Here is an 8,313-nt window from a genome sequence, read left to right on the forward strand (position 1 = left end):
AGTCTCAAACCCGGGTCCTTAACATCTACAAAAGTCATGTAAACTTCAAAAGATGGGATCACATGCAGATCCCAACAGTAGAAATCTAAACTCAAGTGTGGTTCCTCCTTAGCCTTTTGGACTATATCTGTAAAATAAAGTGAGTTCACGGCTCAACAAGTAAAAGATAACCAATTGATCTTTGTGTGTGACATGAGCCCCTTTCCTTTAAAATTTATTTCTTTCTTTTGAAAGTTAGTTTTCAAGATCAAAATGTACTTAAAACAACTACATAGTTTTTCATAAAATTCGTGTATTAAATCACCTTAGCAGAAGCGACAACGTAAAACCATTTAACTTAAAGATATGTTTTTTATAATTGACCGGATGGGTTTACAATGGCTTTTTTTCACAAGTGTTGGGATGTTTTGAAACAAGATATTATGGGTGTGTTTTTAGAATTCCATAATTGACACCAATTTGAGAAGAGTTTGGGAAAAATAGAAAAAAGCCCCCTAAACTAATAACTGATTTTAGAATAGCCCCCTGAATTTCTAAGTGTACTAATGTAACCCATCAAACTACCAAAGTGTGAAAAAATGCCACTTTTGTCAAAATATTCTTATAATACCCTTATTCTCTTAAAACCTAAAATAAAAAACTAATAAAAATAATTAAAAAATTCTGTTAATATAAAATAAAAAGTCAAAGAAATTAAAAACTTACAAAAATTAAAATTTTTTGAAAAAAAAAAAAAAGAAAACACAAGAAGAAAAGGGGTGACTTAGCAGCCACCTCAATTAAAAATTTTAATTTTTTAAGTTTTAATTTCTTTAAATTTTTAGTTTATATATATATATATATATCATTGACACGTGTCGTCATTTTATTGATGCTAACGTGTAACACTAATGGAAGAAAACTGATTGTTGTACAACTCTTGTACAACTTTTGTATAACTTTTTTTCAAACTAACCATTGGATATGTTTTCATGCTTATGGGTCTTATATATTTGGTTTTTTTCTAAAAAAAAAAAAAAGTTGTTGGAGTTATACAAAAGTTGTATAACAATCATTTCTCCTAACGGAATCTGTCATGTGTTTTGACAGAATTTGACTATAGGGAAAAATTTAGTTTTATAAATGTATATTTTTTATATATTTATGTTTTTTTTAGTAAGAGTGACACATGTCATCATTTTATTGGTGTTGACGTTAACACCAACAGAATATTTGACGGAATTTAACTACAATGACTAAATTGTTAATTTTTGCCTACCTTGCAGATCTTTGAACAATTTGTAATTTAGGCCAACTGATTTCAAAAAAAAAAAAAAAAATTTAGGCCAACCACCTGAATTGATTTTGCATTTAGTTTATTAAAAAAAAAAAGTAGTTTATTTATTTATTTATTTTTTTTAAGAGAGTAGGGGAATTATAGGAATATTTCAATAAAAGTTGCATTTTTGACAAAGGGCCCATCTAATTATCAAAGTAAGCTCACTTGTTTTTCTCTTTAAAAAATAATAATAAAAAGTAAAAAATAAGAAAGGAAAAAAAAAAAAAAAAGAGAAAAGAAAAGAAAGAAGATGAGCTCCTCGTTTAAAATAATAATTAATAAAGCCAAAAATATTCATGATAATGATAATAAAAGAGTGATGTATACCGTTTTTCCCTCTTCTTCTATCTCCTAATCACATCTGCTCCTCCTTAGTCACTTTGTCTCAAGTAAAATCCTCAATAGAATTTTTCTTTTTCTTTTTTATTAAAAAAAAATATCCTCACTTAAAATCTCTCCCATTCAAGAATAAAATACAATCACGCTGACCATATTTTGTTCCTCCAAATCCATGTTTACCCACATCGTGCCTACAAGGAACAAGAGAGAGCACCTCTTATTGACACATCAGCCACTCCTTACCCAAGACATATATTCATATTATGGTTAGAGCTATTCACCATGTAAAAGTATTAACAGCAGTTTCTTTTAAATTTTCTTTAAATTTAAGATATTAAACTACTTTTTGCTTCTTTATTCAAATTTACTCTACAATAGTTTTCATTATTCTTACCCTATACCATTTAAATATACTTTAAATTGATGTTAGGAAAAAGAAAGAGGAAACCAAAAGCCTTTAAATCTTTTTTCAAATTAAATGTTAAATGAAAGAGAGAGGAAATAGAAAACTTTTTTATATGAAAATAATGTTAAGGGAACTTTTGTTTTCCTAGATTTAGGGTACAACTTTTTGTTACCTTAGTTTAAAGAACAACAAGAAAATCTATTTCAATGAGTTATTTTTTTTTTTTTTTAAAATAATAAATTACAGAATCAAGTTATTTTTTCTTCCATATTTAAATAAACTTCACAATAACTTCTTTTTGTTAGAACATGTAAACATATTATGCCATACTAACATGCGCAAGAGAAAACAAAAGACAAGGATCTAGGTTTTCCTCTAGCCATCTTTGTTCAAGCGTTTCCACGAAGATCTGAAGAACAAAAAATATTCTTTGAGAGATCTTCTAACTTATGTCTTACTGTATTGCAGTACTGATGGTGTATACAGGCTGTATCTTTATAGGCTAGGTCAGGGACCCTCAAATATGGTAAACATTGTATTGTTCCTCCCATCAAGGAAACAATATTATCAATTGATTTTAAAATCAATTAAACGATTCTATTACGGTAATTTAAATTAATAGAAATTATCATAACCGTAATACCGTATATTATATTTATTAATTAAAATATAATAAATATAATAAATACCGTATATGTGGCATATAGGACATATATGGAGATAATATCTTACATTCTCCCACTTGGCCTTTATGACGCATGACCTTTTGGTATTAGGTTATTTAGTTTAGCCAATCACTTATGGAATCCTCCAACAAAGATAAGAAATGTTTCACATGAATCATGGCGGTAAAACCATTTCAAATTAGGTCGTCCTTTCCATGTATCACAATGTAACACACTCCTTACATGAGTACCTTATGAATAATCAAGCTTTATAAATGAACTTCCTATAAGCCATTCAGGTCCAACTTTATTTATCCTCATGGATAAAATAACAAATGTGCACAAAATCTTTATTATAATAACTCCATGCCTGTATATCAAAAAGAGACAAACCAAGCGAAAATGAACTAATGAGTCTCATATACTCCGCATGACTTTATACTTTCGTTACTGGTAAACTTTTAGTCATGGGATCCGCAATCATTAATTCAGTACTTATATGCTCAATAGACCCTTTATGTGTCTTAATGTTATCTTTTGCACTGAGATACTTAATGTCGATTTATTTCTGTTTCTACTCTTTACGCCTATAAAAGAAAACTATAGTAGAATTGCCGCATAGTATTTTTATGGTCTAGCTGTAAAATCGACAATATTGAAACTTTCAACAAAATGTCTTATCCATCATACCTGTGTAATGACTTCATAGCATGCACGAATTTTAGCTTTCTTGGTAGAAGTAGTAATTATAGTCTGCTTACTGTATCTCCAGGATATATCCCTTAATAAGAAAATAAATCCTGAAGTAGACTTTCTACTATCTACACAATCAGCAAATTCAGAATTGAATAACCAACCACCTCCAAAGGGAAAGTATATCTTTAGGTTAAGTTGTACTTCTTGGTTCCTTGCATATACCGCAATACTTTATTTGCAGCACTTTATTGACCCAGTATTTTTTACTGTCAATCCAATAGTTAAGTCTAGTGCAAGCCTATGCTTGCATTAGGTTGTAGATGCTTACAAAAGACTTTTCATCTGCCCTTGTTCCAATACATTTTGGGACATTAATCTATATTGAATTTATCCCTCTTAGTTGCTACTGAATGTGCAAAATCGTTCATTCTAAATATTCCCAAACCCTTTTCAATGTAGACCTTCTGAGACAATATTAATGTGCTTTATGTCTCTGTGAATCTCTCTGTCAAAGACGTAAGAGGTTTCACCCAAATCCTTCACTTAAAAGTTTTGTGAAAGAAACTTCATGTAGCAAACCTAAATCACCACTTGCAAAATAATATCTATATATAGGACTAGAAATATTACTTTACTCCCACTGACCTTAAGGTATATATACTAATTAACAAGGTTTTCAATAACAAGAAGCAATAACCTTGTAAAACATATACCACCAATGAGAGATTTGTCACAGCCCATAAATAGAATTCTTTAATTTGCAAGCATTCTGACTGTTATTTATAAAACCTTTTGGTTGTTTCATATAAGCCTCTTACTTAAGATCCCTATTTAGGAAAGTTGTTCTCACATCCATTTGATGTAGCTCTAGGTCAAAACGAGCTACTAATGCTATGATTATCTTAATGAACCATTCTTAGGCGCTGAAGAGAATGTTTCATAATAATCAATGCCTACTTTATGAGGAAAACCATTGGCTATAAGTCTAGCTTGACTTTTTAGCCATGGATTTATCTCTTACTTCATGACATTGACCCACAGTGTGGAGTTATCTCCACTCATGGCTTGTGAAAACAATTTGGATCATCCTTAGGCCCGACATCAAAATCAGACTCTTGTGGTATACAACATAATCACTAGAGATTGTTGATTTCCTTATTCTATAGGATTTTCTTAATTCTACTTCCTCTGCTTTTGCAAAGTCTAAGTAGATTCAAACTGAACATATTCTTCATAAGTTGACAATTCTAAAACAGATTGTAGCTCAGGGTAATCAATTTGATTTTCCATAAGTACAATCAAACATCCTTCATATGAAGGAGCTTCAGTCAACTCTCGTGTTTCCTCTAAGTAAAACCTTTTGAGGATAGACACTCCCATTAGGTTCAACATCTTTTAGAAATTCTACAATCAATAGCTCTAGAGTTATATGAAGGATAATAAAACCTAAAACCCCTTAGAGTTTACTAGATAGCGTATAAAAGATCCACTAGTTGTCCTTGAATCTAATTTCCTTAGGCGAGGAGTGTAAATCCTATCTTTAGCAAGGCAATCCCATATGTGTAAATAATTTAAACTTGGCTTCCATCTATTTCATAAAAACTAAGGTGTCTAAAGGACAACCTTAAATGGAATTTTGTTTAATATATACACAATGGTCTTCAAGACTTTACTATATAACTGTTAGTACAGTTTCCGGTATGGTGACGTGTCGCCTAAAGATTTGCCGCTGATTTCTACCGAATACCTCAATCCTGCAAAAAGAACAAACAACTCGTCGGGGGTGCCGACCACGCCCACTCCGATGCCTAAGTCAGTCTAAATCAGTTTTCTGCAGAGTATTCTGAATCTTAATCTCAAGAGCTTAGAGAATTCGTGATTTTATACCTGGTGTGACGGTCTTTATTTATAGGCCGGACCTTCTTGACACCTAGTTGGATTAGGAGTTTGAGTCCTAGCCTGGTTGAAGATTAACTATATCTTCAGGGAATTCGAGTAGGAGTGTGAAGTCCATAGTTGATCGCGTTTGTACTTCTTTAAACTTGATTCCGTGTCAATAACCACTACAGATCCATAAATTATGGATCTGTAGTTTATCCCTAATCTTCTGGGATTCTATCCTTATCGCACTCTAAGACGAGTGTGGCGCATGGTACCTTTTAGAAGACTGTAGCACATTTCAGCCAACGTCCGAGGCGATGATATCCGAGATATGTTCGCTCCGACCTGGAGATCTCGGGATATATCCGTACCACAACGGGGTTGTGTAAGTCCGAGATGTTTATACTCCGAGATGTTGACACATCAAATAGATATCACCCCGAGGAGATATCACACCGAATCGATATCATACCGAGGCGTTATTACTCCGAGACACAAATATCCGAGATATGCTCGCTCCATTCAGACTAGGAGATCTCGGGATGTTCCACATACCGTAACCTGGAGTGTTAAGACCGAGATGTCGTTATGCCTCCGAGATGTATTTGCACCGAGACGTCGTTATACCTCCGAGATATATTTATACTTAGGCAATCTTTTCTTTGCTGGCCGAAATAAATGTCCGAGGCATAGCTCCGAGATGTTTCTGAATCCATGTGTCTCTAGGGTTAATTTTATCCCTAACAGTTACCCCCCTAATTCTCTGATTTCAGAGATAAGGGAAATAAGGGAATTATTCTTCGTCTGCCACTCTGTACTCGCTACTATGAAGGGCGCGTCTTTTCAATAGTTCAAACATTTAAATCTTACCGCTTCTTTTTCCAATGACGACGTCAGCTCTGTACCGCCGCCCTTTTGTCATCATGAAACGGTATTGTCGAGGCAGTGCATTTAATCCTGGAATACGGAAGGCGCGCCTTTTCACCTTCAAAAATTTTGAATCGACAGCGCCTTTCAGTATTTCAGACACGTAGGGGAGGGGGTATTTAAAGTTTTGAACATTTTACTGTTCATTCCTCGTCACTTACCTACTCTCTCTCTCGATCCCCATTGTTAAACTTTCCCTTCTCTGTATTTTCTGTTTCTACCCTTCTTCTTTCTTCCATGGCTCCCAAGAAGACTGTCTCAAATGCTGCCGCCTCATCTCGGGCTCGGACAAAGAGGTCCGACGGCTCTGTGGATCTTTCTCCTTTGGAGAGTAGGGTCGACACCATCATCTTTGCGAAGCATGAGGGTGTCCTTCATTCAAACTATGAAATTTCTCCAACAGTGAAGTTGTTCTATCAGGCGCCTGGAGCTCGGATCATCAATGGTGGCGACGTTACCCTGTATGAAAGAATGTTTCTTGTCGGGCTCCGATTACCGTTTCTGGAGATTGCTCGTGACTTCGTCCTTTTTCTAATGATCGCACCCAGTCAAATAATGCCCAATGCTTGGCGGTATCTGTTTGCCTCTTACATCCTTTGGAGGCTTGTGTTGAAGAAGGAGATGAAAATCCAGCAATTTTTTAATATCTACAGACCGAGGCAGACTTCAGAGGGGATGATTGAACTCTGTGTTCGTCACCCGCCTGTCTTCATCAAGCTCAAGAGTGGGCTAACGAACAACAAATTCTGGGAGATGCAATTTTTCAGAGTTTCCGGGGAGTGGGAATGCCCTGAAGGCACTCTTCTTCCTGAAGACCGTATGATGCCTCGGACTTGGCAATTGCTACGACCTGACCGAAGCGACCCCCCTTCACTCAGTGTATCTGAACTGGAGGATGTCAAGGAGATAAGCGGGTGGTTAGCTACTAGGGTCAAGGCCGAAAGGTTTGAAGAAGTCGATTTTGACAGTCTTGTTACTGAGGAGAATTTAAGGCAATTTCTCGGATACGACATCCCGAGAGACAAACAGCTCATTACCAAGAGGGGAGCTATTAAGAAGAGGAATGACGCCCCTCCATCTCCGAGGCCTGCTACTAAGAAGAGGTCGTTCAAAAATTTCGAAGAAGTTCTCAGGGATGTCCCTGTGCAAAAGAAACAGAAAGTTCCTTTGGCTGCCTTGGGTGCAAGGAGAACTCCTCCTTCGGCTCCGTCGTCTGGAGCGAACGTTGAAGAGGGATCTGCAAGCTTTCGGGGTTTCATTCCCGAGGTTTCTCTTACACCAGAGGTTAGTCCTGCTCCGTCCTTTGTTCTACGGGATGAGTCTGGCTCCGAGGCCTCGTTCCAGGGTGAACAATGTGCGGAAACTTCTTTTGCTGAACCTCCTCTCGGGACTTCGACAACGGATGCCCCGGAACCCGAGTCGACAACGGACGCCCCGGAACCCGAGAGGTTTGGAGAAGGAGATGGGAATGTATCTGAGGCCCGAGACATTCCCGTCGCTCGCAGGGTGAAGCATCCAGCCAGGAAGCGGAAGTTCACAGCCCAGGACCGAATCGCTGAAAAGCTTTTGGAGGCCGAGCGGATGTGGGGCAAGGCGGTTATAAGACCTTCTGATGCCGAGGAAGTGCGCGAAGAACCTATTGCTTCAAGTGGTGAATCTCTAGAAGAGATGGGTGAAGAAGTGGGTACCCCCCGAGCTGAGCCTCTTGTTGAGGAGTTTGAAGTTGAAGGTATTCCCCGAACTCCTTCTTCGGAATGTCCAGAAACACCACCACTTCCCGAGGAAAACCTTGAAACGGGGCCTGCCACCCCCCAAGCGTCTGTGCAACTTGAAACTCATACCGGAGCACTTGAGGCTGACAATGTCGAAGAGCCTAGCCCCTCTCGGGAAGTGGTTGATCAGGAGGTGCCGTACTCTGCTTCTGAAGCTCAAGATGCGGGTCAACCCGAAGTGACTCCCCCTCTCGGAGTGCCTGAGGAGTCTCGGATCGACTCCGAGAGTGTCCTTCCTGAAGCTGGTGTGCTTCCCGAGACTTCGACTAGGAGCGAGTCTAGATTAAGATCTGATGGGTCCGAAGCGGC

The sequence above is a fragment of the Alnus glutinosa genome, chromosome 5 (genome assembly GCF_958979055.1).
Source record: "Alnus glutinosa chromosome 5, dhAlnGlut1.1, whole genome shotgun sequence".
Classification (NCBI taxonomy): Eukaryota; Viridiplantae; Streptophyta; class Magnoliopsida; order Fagales; family Betulaceae; genus Alnus; species Alnus glutinosa.